The following is a 12370-nucleotide window of genomic DNA, read 5'->3' as shown; positions in this document are numbered from 1 at the left end:
TTGGTCGCTGCTGCTGTCAGAGCCTCTGAGGGAGGGGAAACTCCTGGGCCCTCCAGAGCAGTAGCAAAGAGGAGTGGTTGAGGGCTCATAAGAGCCCCAAGGCCAGGTTATCTGGGTTCATATTCTAGCTGTGTGACCTTGGGCTGCTTTCTTAACCTTTCTGTATCTGTGTCCTCATCTGTTAAAATGGTGTAGTTCCTATCTCATAGGTTGTGTTGAGATTAAATGAGTTAACTCACAGAAAGGACTTAGTACCAGATAAAGGTCCATTAATGTTGGGCATTACTGTTATCAGTTTCAGCACTATTATTGTTTAGAGGTGGACTTAATGGGAAGCTCATGCAGCTTCAGCCCCCAGGCTCCGCCCCTGCACCGCCTGGGTGAAGGTGGACGTTTTGCCGGCAGCTGGGCAGGGTTCTAGCTGGGGAAGGGTGGCAGATTGCCATCAGGAGCATTTCTGTGTAAGCATTTCTGGTAAATTGTTTAAAGGGGCCTGGCTTCCTAAGGCTCTAGGAATTTGCTATTTCTTTTCTCATTCTGAATATGTATTTGTAGGGAATTCCCTGGCGGCCCAGTGGTTAGGACTCTCACTTTCACTGCCAGGGCCCGGGTTCAATCCCTGGTCAGGGAACTAAGATTCCGTAAGCCGTGCGGCGCAGCTAAAAAAAAAAAAAAAAAGTATTTGTAATTGTATATGTATCTCTAAGAGGACCTCCAAAATAGTATAAGCTTTGGGTCCTGCAAACCTGGACCGTCCCCTGCTCATTCCCGTTACCTTGATTATATTTCTGGGGCCTGGCCCTGTGCTGCCCACCTTGTGGCCCCCCGGGAGGATGGATGCGGCCTTGCGGCTGGAGGGACCTAACTTCTTGCCCTGTGGCCAGCTGTGTATGCACCCCAGACTGTGGTCTATACTCCACACTCCAGGTCAAGGGAGCCCCAAGGAGGGCAGGCAGGGAGAATGGGACCCTCTCCTGAAGGAGACCCTGGATGTTCAGTGCACAGAGGCCTGTGCCCAGGGCCCGAGGGCCCCTGCACTGCAGACTGGAGCCCTATCCCCTACCTCCTCCCTCCCCCCATGCTGGGCGGGCAGGCGCAAGGGGCGGTTGGGGCCGTGGGAAGCAGGCTGTTGAGTTGGAACAGTTGCCCTGGAGGCTGTGGCCGAGGGGGCTGGCTTTGTGCCAAGCCCCAGGTTTAGTATCAGGTAGGTGGAGACCTGGGATGGCCCCTGCCCTCTGAGAGCTCTTGAGGTAGCTGGAACCACAAGATTTGCACCTGGAGGGGTGAAGAATAGGCAGGGGAGGTGGTATTAGACCCTGTCGCATCAGGCATCTCAGAGAGGGGTCGAGAGAGCCCAGAGGTCGTGAGGGCTGGATGCCTGGGGAGGGCCTTCTGGAGGATGGGCCCTCGCCTGGGGACGCCCCCAGAGGAGTGGGCGCCGTGGGCCCTGGCGCCTCTACCCGCAGCAGGGCCTCCCAGCCCGGGCTCTGACAGGGACATTTATAACTCACAGCTGTGCGGTCCTGGGCCCAACTGACTGTGGTAAAGCGATCAGGCTGCAGGAAGTCGAGTCCTGAGGCCACTCCCCACCCCGACCCTACACTCTCCTTCACCTCCTGACACCCACATCCTGTTCTGGGCGGGAGGGGCGGGCAGCTGGGGCATGGGACCGGGGCCCAGCCAGGGGTCCCCGAGCTGGAGAAAATGGAGAGGCTCAGTGAAGCCCCCGAGCTGTGAGGCAGAGCCTCCAGGATCACCAGGGTCTACCCTTCAAGGCACACGTGGGGAGACCCAGGCCCAGAGAGTGCCAGAGGCCACCGAAAAGCCCACGGGAGCCGAGGAGCGAGGGCTCAGGCTGCGGGGCTCAGGGGTGTGCTCTGTGCTTCCAAATCTTAACTGGAGAAGGGATGAAGCTTCTAGCCCCTGCTGACCAACGCCAGCCTGGGGGAACCTGGTGGAAGGGGGCGGAGGTGAACCAGAGGCCTCAGAAGTTGCTGGGAAGAGGAGCGGAGGCTGCTTGGACCCTGGGGCTCTGCCCAGCTTGTAGCCCTCCGTTGGAATATCCCATCCTGAGACCAAATACCTCACAAGGCCCTGTGCCTGTCCACCTAGATTCTCACATCAGAATTCACATTCGGGGAAAGGAATGGTCTCGCCCAGTGCTGGGAAGGACAGTAGGAAGAGCTTCCATCATACCATGTTTTTGACCCCCTTACCTCCCTTGGCCTGACTTGCTAACCTATTCTTGGACTCCTCTGGCCAACCACCCCTCCCCCACGCCTCTTTCTCCTTCCGTGCAAGAAGAGGGATGATAAATGATAGTGAGTTTGCCAGAGCTTGGCCCACATAACTCTGGTAATCTGTGACACGATTTTAGAATTAGTACCTGAAAGAACATAGATGTTTGTTTCATTAGTTGTATATTTATTAAGGTATATTAGAAATATATAACTAGCATATCAAACCCGTGATTTCACAGATATGTTCCCTTTGGACAAGGCCAGATTCATTAGAGCTAAAAAAAAGTGCATTGAAGTAGAGGCAAGTATTAATTAAGTCATCATATGGACAGGATTCAGCTTGGACCCAGGGTCATGAAGGGCATAGGAGAAGGCCTGAAGTTTGGGGGACACCGGGGCTCTTTTCTGCTTTAAACTCTGTTCCTGGGCCTCCTCCAGGACTCTGGGCCTCAGTCCTTTTTTTAAAAAATAATTAATTCATTAATTAATTTTTGGCTGCGTTGGGTCTTTGCTGCTGCGTGTGGGTTTTCTCTGGTTGCGTCGAGCGGGGGCTACTCTTTGTTGCGGTGCACTGGCTTCTCATTGCAGTGGCTTCTCTTGTTGCAGAGCAGGGGCTTTAGGTACGCCGGCTTCTGTAGTTGCAGCAGGCAGGCTCAGTAGTTGTGGCTCGTGGGATCTACAGCACAGGCTCAGTCGTTGTGGCTCATGGGCCTAGTTGCTCCACGGCATGTGGGATTTTCCCAGACCAGGGCTCGAACCCGTGTCCCCTGCATTGGCAGGCGGATTCTCAACCACTGCGCCCCCAGGGAAGCCCCGGGGCCTCAGTCTTAGGCGAACCGTCCAGCCCCACAGGTAGGAGGGGATGAGCGGGCCGTGAGCTGGGTTTCCGAGGAGGTGTACACACATAAAATGACGCCAGGTGCTCGTCAGAGATCCGGTGAACGATTCCTAATGAGGAAAGAATCCAGGCAGGGGTCGAAGAGTGGCTTTGGAAGTGGCTGCCAACCGGCCGGCCGTATGAGATAATTCCCCGAAGCCAGGCATGGTGCAGAGAGAACACCGAGGGCTTAGAGGCCCGGCTAAAAATACCCCCAACAGCTTCTCCCTGTCACCGTGCCTGGGGCCGCACAGGAAGGCCCTGGCTTTCTACCTTTCTCACCAGGAAGAAAAAGACAACAGCACAAAGCCCCCCCCGAGCCCCAGAAAAAACAAAACTTACATAGATTGCACATTTTTTTTAAGAATGCCACCAGGAGGAGTTGGCTTGCCAGGTGGCTTGCACCGCAGGGTGGGGAAGACAGCCGGCTCCGATAAATCAGGCATCCCGGGGCATGCTTAAGTGGCCCAAGAGGCCTCCAAGATTAGCTCGCAGGTGGGGACAGAGGTGGGAGGGAGTGGGCTGCCGCCTGTGCCCTTGGCCACTCACACGTGTTCTGTCTCTCTCCCTGCGTACCCAGGACGAGGAGGAGGAGGCCCGTTGGCATCAGACCAATGCTGCGAGGGGTGTGAGGATTAGAGCCGCCGTCCATCACTCAGCTGCCAGACCTAGAAAGGTAATACCAGACCCCTGACGCCCTGATGCCTGGGCTGCACTGCCCCCTTCACCTGAAACCTGGCCGGGGCAAGGCGGGGCAGCCGGTCGTGATGGGGCAGGGCCAGAGCCAAGGGTTATCAGCCTTTTCGCCCAGCCCTTCTTGCCCTGGGCTTCCGAGCTTCTCTGTAATGCCTTGTGTGTGTCCAGCACAAAATGCTTCTGGGCTTCAGTTTGTCCATCTCTAAAATGGGTCCTCCATTGACTCCAATTCTCGAGGATTCTGTGAATCACTTGGGCCTCCTTGTTTTTTGGAGTTAAGCCATCTTTGCAACCTGGCTCAGTTTGAACTCTGGGGGCATAGCCAAGGGTCCTAGCCCTTGGGGGTATAGCATTAAGGCCACAGTGTCTGCAGGGCCAGACAGGGTTTGAGAAGGGAGGATTTTCCAAAGCAGCCCTGGCTGGAGATGTGTCTCACTGGAGCTGTGGCTGCGGTCTCCTTTGTGGCAGGATTTGAAACTCCAGAGTGATCTCCCTGGCAGCTCTGGGCAAGAATTATCATCTACATTTTCAGACCGGGAGACCAAGGCACAGGGAAGTTAATGGGCCTGCAGGGGTTCACACAGCAAGCTCTGGCCACACCGTAGCAGCTCAGCTTTATCCTATTCGCTCTGTCAGCCTCTATGCTTTGACTACACTACACTGGTCTGGCCAGGGAAGTCTGGCTGTTGAGCCCAATAAACCACCGGTCTTTATTGTGTGCCCATGGTGGGACCCATCCATCCATCTATACACCCATCATCCATCCACTCATCTATTCATTTGTACATCCTCCCACCCAACCTCCCTCCTGTCCAACCATCCTTCCATCCATCCATCCATCCATCCATCCATCTATCATCCTCCCATCCAGCCATCCTTCCATTCACTCATCCATCCATCCATTTATTCATTTGTTTATATCTATTTATCTGCTCATTCTTCCAACCGTCCATTTACTCATTAATTCACACATCAGACACACACTGGCTCTTATACCAGGCCAGCCCTGCACTAAAGGCTGGGTTTTGAAGATGAATCAGATCCAGCCCTGCCCTGGAGATGGTGCACTCTGTGATGGAGGTTGATACGTGATCTCAGAGCCAGGCTCAATTCCATAAGGTCAGTGCTCAAGGCCCCTGTAGTGTCTGAGACTGCATGAGGAAGGGAGGAGGGGCCATGTGCTGGTAATGCAGGCAGGCATTCAGGGAGTGCTTCCCAGAGGAGGTGGCATTGTTCATTTATTCATGCCCTAATTGTTTATTGAGAAAGTCTCCTTGCTGGGAACCACTTGATGTTTTGGAGACATCTCAGGGAATAAAACTGACAAAACTCCCTTTCCTGTGGCGCTTACATTCTCATGAGGAGACATGGACAATGAATGCCTAAAATGTGATATATCGTGTCAGATGATGCCAAGTTTTAAGAAGGGAAATTAGGCACTAAAGAAACAGAGACTACAGGGACTTCCCTGGCTGTCTAATGGTTAGGATTCTGTGCTTTCACTGTGGAGGGCCCAGGTTCAGTCCCTGGTTAGGGAACTAAGATCCTGTAAGCCGTGCGGCACAGCCAAGAAAAAAAAAAAAAAAAGAAAGAAACAGATACTACAGCATGAGTAAAGTGTTCTTTGACAAAGGCTGGTCAAGGAAGACCTCTGACAATGTGACAGTTGAACAGAGACATGAATGCAAGGAGGGAGTGAACCATGGTGCACTTGGCACGTTCATGGAAGTAGCAGGGATGCATGTGGCTGGAGGGAAGTGGAGGTAGGAGGGGAAATCAGAGAGATCCTGGGGGACCCGCTCATGTAGTTGGACAAGAGGAGAGCAGGGAAATGGCTGAGAGGCTGTTGCCCATATCCAGGTAGAAGGTGGTGGTGGCTTGGACTAGGGTTGCAGGGAAAGCAGTGGAAAGCATCAAAGTCTTGACTGTATTTCAGAGACCTTGCAGACAGGCTTGTGGATGGATTAGACCTGGAGGATGAGGGAAGGGGGGACAGTCCAGGAAGGCTCTTGGGTTTGGGGCAGGAGCCACTGGGAGAAGAGAGGTAGCTGTTTTTCTCCGCTGGGGATGACAGCAGGGAGGGCTGAAGGCAGCCAAGGAGCTGTGTTTTAGACACGTTAGGTTTGAGATGCATTTGAGACATCCAAGTGGAAAGGTTGAGACGGCAATTGGATATATGAGTCTGAGAGGCAGAGAGGAGTCCCGACTGGAGATATAAATGTGGGAGCTGTTGTGTATAGATGGTGTCGCAAGCCACAAGGCTGATGAGGTCATCTTGGGAGTGAGTGCAGAGAGAGCGCTTCAGAAGCCTGTGTCTGAGTCACGGGGCATCCAGCCCTTAGAGGGAGGGAAGGTGGGGTGGAGGCAGTAAAGGAGATGGAGAAGGTGCAGCCAGGGAGGGAGGAGGAGAGCTGAGGGAACAGGCCCTTCGTGAACCAGGAAGATTTTGCTGGCAAATCGGGGAAAGGACACTCCAGGTAGAGGGAACAGCATAACAAAGGCTCAGAGGCCTCAATGACAGAGCCATATTTGGAGAGGGGTGGTGGAGAGGGAGGAGGGACCAGAGCAGCTCCCCCCTGTACACCTGGCCACACAGAGGCCAGGGCCCATGGGTGTCTGGCAGGGCTGTATAATAAATGACCCCATGTCTGGGGACCTTCCTTGTCACCCTGGTTGGCACTCCCTGGTCTCAGCTGATGTCTGTGCACTTTGCACTTTCTTTTAAGGAGCTTCACCTACCTCTCCTGACCTCCCACCATCCCTCTGGGGCTCTTGGGCCCCTGAGACCTCCCCCTTGCCCAGAGCACTTGTCTGAAAACACAGGGCTCAAGGCAGCAGCTCAGGAGCTGTCGGCAGGGGAAGGGTACCCAACAGCTTCCTGTTGAATCTCTAAGCACTACCTGGATCCTTTATCTTAAAAGAAACTGTCAAAACTTCCTGGACTATGAGTGTGTTAGAGCTGCCCGCTCACGCTCAGTTAGAGCAGAGGAACTCACTACCTCTAGTGGGCAAACGCGCGCATGTCTGGGTGGGGAAGGGTCAGCCTTTTGTGCGCCTGTGGTGTTTCGCACCCAGTACTCAGCTCTCGGTGGAGAGAATGGCCACGGCTCCGTCGGGGAAGGCTGCAGAGAGCAGCTGCTGCCCAGAGGCTGGGCAGGGGTTCAACCGGGCTGTGAGGTGGAATGGGAGGTGAGGGGAGAGCGTGTGGCCGGCCAGCAGGCTGCAGGGGCACAGGCCAGCCCCTCTGCCCCAGCGAACACAGTCCGATGTGCGTGGGATGTGGCAAAGGCCCAGGAGACTTCTCCGTACTGAGTATAGGATGGAGCCAGGCAGGGACTTGGTGACCCCCAGAATCCCTCAGGGAGGTGTGCCTCTGACTCCGGAATGGGGACCGGGGGAACCATGGGAAGCCGCTCTGATGATGCATGGCTCTGTGGCAGGCCAGTGGCAGGAGGCTGTGGGTAATCTAATTAGTGTGCCAGGCATATGGGCCAAGTAATCCTGTGCCTTTAGACTCACTTTCCTTTAAGCCTGCCCCCACCCAGTCTCTCCCTAAATCCTTCCACTGCCTGGGTGACATCTAGCGGGAGTGGACTTATCTCCATTGAACAGATGGATAAACCAGGGCCCGAGAGGAAGAAGCTTGCATGATGCCACAGCTAATAAGTGGCAGGGTAGAACTTTGAACCGGGTCCATCTGGACCCCAAGCCCACGCTCAGCGCTGCCTTCTGCCATCTCCCAGTCTCTCCTAGAATATCTAGACTTGCATGCGCCTTCATATAAACCACCTGTTCCACATCCCCATTTTGTAGATGAGGAAACAGAGGCCCAGAGAATGTAAGACACTTGCCCAGGAGCACACAGCAAGCCAAGGGCAGAACCTATACCAGAATCTGATCTGGCCCACTGTGTCCACCCAGCTCCACCTCCACCATGTGCAGGCCCAGGGATCCCATCCTGGACCCCACCCATTTCCTCTTGGAGCATCCACTGCCTTTCTGTTCTCCTGCAGCCTTTGGCACTCTCTCTGGTTGAAGGCACCAAGTTCCTCATCAGAAGGCTCCATTGTGCCTATTGTTTAAATATAGATTACTAATGAAATGCCTTTTCATTGCCTTCCCAGTGAATAGTTTCTGTGTAAAGTTAATTTGCAGTGTTATGTAAATTCTGTTTAACTTCAATCAAGTTTCTAATTATGTTTTTACCGCAGTAATTCCCATTTGATTTCTCATCTCCTGTTGGGTATTTAATGTTCGGGTGGGCAGGTTTGCTTTCCCTCTGTCTCTTGGTTTCCAAGGTCCACTCCCTCCCTGACCCCTGTCTGTCTTTCCTCCTTTGCTCCTGCTTCCTTCATCCCTTGCCCCTTCCCTGCGAATCATTCCCACCTCCTCTCCTTCCTTCCCTTCTTCCTCTTGCAGCCGTTCCTTCTCCCTTTCCTGTTTCCCTCTGCTCTTTCTGGCTCTGTCTCCCTCTCTCTGCTTCCCCTCCTCCCTCCTGCCCTCTTTCCCCTTGTCACCTCCCCCATCTTCCTTCTCTTTCCATTTCTCCATCACTCCTTCTCTCCTGCTCGGTGCTGGGGGCCTGGCCCTGGTACGGTGGGAACTGGTTAAGAGCATGGGTGCTGGATCTGTGTGCAACTCCTGATCTGCCCCTTATTTTTTTTTATTTTTTTATTTTTATTTTTTTGCGGTACACGGGCCTCTCACTGTTGTGGCCTCTCCCGTTGCGGAGCACAGGCTCCGGACGCGCAGGCTCAGCGGCCATGGCTCACGGGCCTAGCCGCCCCGCGGCATGTGGGATCCTCCCGGACCGGGGCACGAGCCCGAGTCCCCTGCATCGGCAGGCGGACTCTCAACCACTGTGCCACCAGGGGAGCCCCTGATCTGCCCCTTTTTAACGGTGTGAACTTCAGGTTGCTGATCTCTCATCTGTAAAGTGGGGTGACAACATTACCTACCTTGTAGGGTTGTGAGGATTCAGTAAGATAATATATGAAGAAGGGCTTAGCTTAGTGAGGGGGCCTGGTCGGAATTGGCTTTCATTTTAGAACTCTCGACCACACCCCTTATTTCTCTGTGGGCTTCCTGAGGTGCCTCTGCAGTGGATGTCTGTGCCACTGGGGTGATGGAGGTCAGGCCTGAGGCCAGGGCAGGGTGGGAGCCAGACGCAGACCCCCACAGAGCTTGTGGCTGTCCCCCTGGAGCAAGGTGTCAGCCCTGCCTGTCAAGAGATGTGGCCTCCTTCTCCCTTAGAGGGCTGGTCTCGGGGCTGTGGAGATGAACAGGCCTGCTGTTCTCAGGGAACATCTGAGGCACAGACCCCCAAAGCTGGAAGAGCCCTCGAGACCCTGGCCCCCAGACCTTTCCCAAATGACAGAGTAAAGGTAGAGCTGCTCCCACCAAGTTGGACTAGACACCCCCTTCCCCCGACCCTTTCTCCCACCCTGGATGCTCCCCAGGCCAGACCATGGACTCTGGCTTCAAAACTGCTGCTCCGGGTAGCAAGCCCCGGCAGACCTGTCACTAACTCACTGGGAGACTCCCCTCTGAGCCCCGGCTCCCCTCCTGCCCTACATCCAACGCTGGGCTTTGGGATTCTCCCTGCCTTCAGCAGCTGGGCGGCCACAGTTTCCCAGCAGGCATCTGCCCTCTGGGTGGGGAGGGCGGAAGGAAAACACCAGACAAGGCCGAGGGCTGGGCGCTGTTCCTCCCCTCCTTCTCTCCCCTCCTCCCCCCCCTGCTCTATTCCCATCCAGCACGTCCCTGACGCGTCCAGGAAGCAGAAAACAAGTGTTTGGAGAAGGCATTCTTCTAGGTGAAGAAAGGCAGGCCCGGTCCCTTGTCCTTCAGACACAGGGAAACCTGAGCTGGCCCAGTCCCGGCCTGCTGGACCGCATGATCACCTGACCTGCCGCAAGTGGCTCTGTGTGTGTGTGTGTGTGTGTGCGCGTGTGCGTGTGTGTGTGTGTGTGTGTGTATGTGTGTGTCTCTCCCTGGTCCAGGAAACCTTAACCAGTCACGTGGCTGCCTTCCCTGTTTGTCTAAGTAAGCAGTTCAGGCCAGCTGCAGCCAGGAGGCTGAGACAGGGAGCCAGGGAAGGGGGCCACAATGGTAGGGGCGTTGGACAGAGGGCAGCCCTGAGCCAGGTCCTGGAGTTTTCGGGCCTCTGGATTTGGTGTGGGGAGGCCTGGCCTGGGGAATGGCCACTGCTTCTGACCCCCTACCTTCCCTGGACCTCCCCTACCTCCATCTGTCAAGAAAAGATATTGGGCTTGCTGACTACAGAGTACACGCCCAGCCCTGAAACAAGGAGGGCATCCTCTGTCCAGGAGCATCTCAGAAAGGCCAAAGAGGGACACATGTGGATGCAGCAGCCCCTGTGATGTCCCCTAGAGCGTGTTGCTGAGTCCTGGCCCCTCAGCAGGAGAGCCCAGGTCAGCCCATTGTCATGCATCCAGCAAGCCATTGGCTAATTCAGCAGATAGGTATTAAGCACCTACTGTGTGCCGGGACCTGGGCTAGGCAAGGGGGTAGGGTTGTCCGCACACCAGGTCTTCCAGAACCTCTCTGGACCTCCATACCTGTGACATATTTTCCTCCTGTTGGATGGACAGGATCACCTTTCATAGCAAAGACCCTGTGCTCGTGTCATGAGGCAGCCACGTCCGGCCACACTGCCACTCCAAGAAGACGAAACCTCAGCGTTGGGCAGGGGACCTCAGGGGAGCTGAGAGACATCACTGAGTCCCTCATGGACCAAGTAGCTGGGACGAGGGTCCCTGTCCTCCAGAGAGGCTGGAGTCAGAGCCAGGCTTCCAGAGCAGATGTGGGCAGAGTGCAGAGACCCTGAGCCCGGACATCTGAGGGCCTTCTCCGAGCCCACCCAGGCAGCAGAGCCCAAGGGAATGCCCCAAGTAGGGCCTCCCTCGGCCTTCCTCCATGTTTACCTGACCTGAGCGCTGTGTCTTACCTATAGAGGGCACAGTCCCCCAGGTCCTGGAGGAGGCGGAGGGCTATGGTGGCCTTGGGGGCGGTGCTTTTGAGAGCCCACCTGGGTTCAAGTGTCTGTTTATCCCCCTTCCTTTCTGCTGCTTCTGTCCCTCCTTCCTTTGACAGACATTTCCTGGCAACCAAGTCTGTGCCAGGTCTGTGCTCAATACAAAGCACATCCCTGGCCGTGGAGATGCTCACTGCCAGGCTGGCATCAGCAACATCTCAGGGTGGGCTGAGGCCCAGGGAGAGGCAGCCATTGGGTGGGGATCAGGGTGTGGCTGATTCCACAGGCTGCCCTAGGTTCTGGGGAAGCTTAGGCATACTTTCCCCGGATGGACTGAGGCCGATTCTACTAGGTGCCCGGGATGAGGGGCACAGAGAGCTGCCACCAGGGCCACACAGAGCATTGTCGGACCTTGTCTCTGTTGTGATAGGATTTGGGGGTGTTCAACCTGTAAGGGTCCCATGGGCTAATGTGCTCAAGGCCATTCTGATACAGCTGGAAAACTCCAATCCAGAAAAGGAATGGAGGTGGGGTGGCCACTGGTTGAGCTGGTGACACAGGCCAGCCATCCTGCCACCCATGACTGAATGTGGATTCTGGCCAGGGGTGGTTCTAAAGTTTGTGTCTCTCCAGCCTCGGCTTGCATGCCCCCGGGGTCAGGAGGCTCACTACTGCCCCGTGGCTGTCTCAGTCACTCTCCCTGGTAACTGGTGCCCTGGCCACCCACCAGGCTGTAGTCTGGCTTGTCTTCTACCCTGCCCACCTCAGGCCCACAGACCTGAGGCTTTAGCCTCCTTAACCTGGTCCTTCCCAAGCTTCACGGCTTCCAGGAAGAGCATCAGGCTGGGCCCGCAGACAGCCCCATAGGGCCTGTTTTATTGGACTAGTGTGGACATGTCATCAGTGTCCTGCGTTGGGCAGCCGAGGTGAAGCCAAAGTCAGCCCCTGCCCAAGTGAGCAGTCACCTTCCCAGCACAGCCCCTGGGGAGGCCCTTGGGCTGCCCACGGAGCAAGGAGGAGACCTGGATCCCAGCTCCATTCCTGTGTCCAGGGTGATCTCAGGCAAGGCCCAGCCCCAGTCAGCCCAGACCACCTCCTGTTCGCAGTCCTCCCCAGCACTGAGCTACAAGAGGCCTTTGTCCATGGTGGGCCCTCCGCACTTTCTGGCCTGTTTGCTTTCTGAGTTGCCTGTTTGCCAAGCAACCTTGAGAGAGACCTGAGACGCTTCTCCCATAACCTGTGCCCTGGGCTGAGGGCCTTTGTTCAAACCTCTTTCCCCTCACTGGGCCAGGCCACTAACTTCTCCTTTCCCACCACATCCTCACCTGTGGACAGGTGAGTCCCCAGCTCGTGAGGCACACGGAATGGGTTGGGTTCCCCTGGAGACCATGGGTGGTCCCACAGCCCCTGGACCGAGTTCTCATCCCACCCAGAACCTGACACTTTTTTTTTTTTTTTTTTTTTTTTTTTTTTTTTTTTTTTGCTGTACGCGGGCCTCTCACTGCTGTGGCCTCTCCCGTTGCGGAGCACAGGCTCCGGACACACAGGCTCCGCGGCCAT

General features: G+C 55.5%; 1 protein-coding gene across 3 annotated transcripts in view; it reads left to right on the top strand.

Annotated features, from left to right (window-relative positions):
- ZMIZ1 (zinc finger MIZ-type containing 1) overlaps positions 1-12370 on the top strand; it is a 234236-nt gene that overhangs the window by 62311 nt on the left and 159555 nt on the right. For all 3 annotated transcript variants that reach the window (XM_060111504.1, XM_060111493.1, XM_060111499.1), the window contains exon 3: positions 3698-3793. The gene's annotated coding sequence lies outside the window, so the exon portion shown is untranslated. The remainder of the gene's footprint in view (positions 1-3697; positions 3794-12370) is intronic.

This window comes from Mesoplodon densirostris, chromosome 1 (assembly GCF_025265405.1).
Source record: "Mesoplodon densirostris isolate mMesDen1 chromosome 1, mMesDen1 primary haplotype, whole genome shotgun sequence".
NCBI lineage: Eukaryota > Metazoa > Chordata > Mammalia > Artiodactyla > Ziphiidae > Mesoplodon > Mesoplodon densirostris.
The sequence above is the reverse complement of the archived record's forward strand: the minus strand, read 5'-3'. Positions and strand labels throughout refer to the sequence as shown.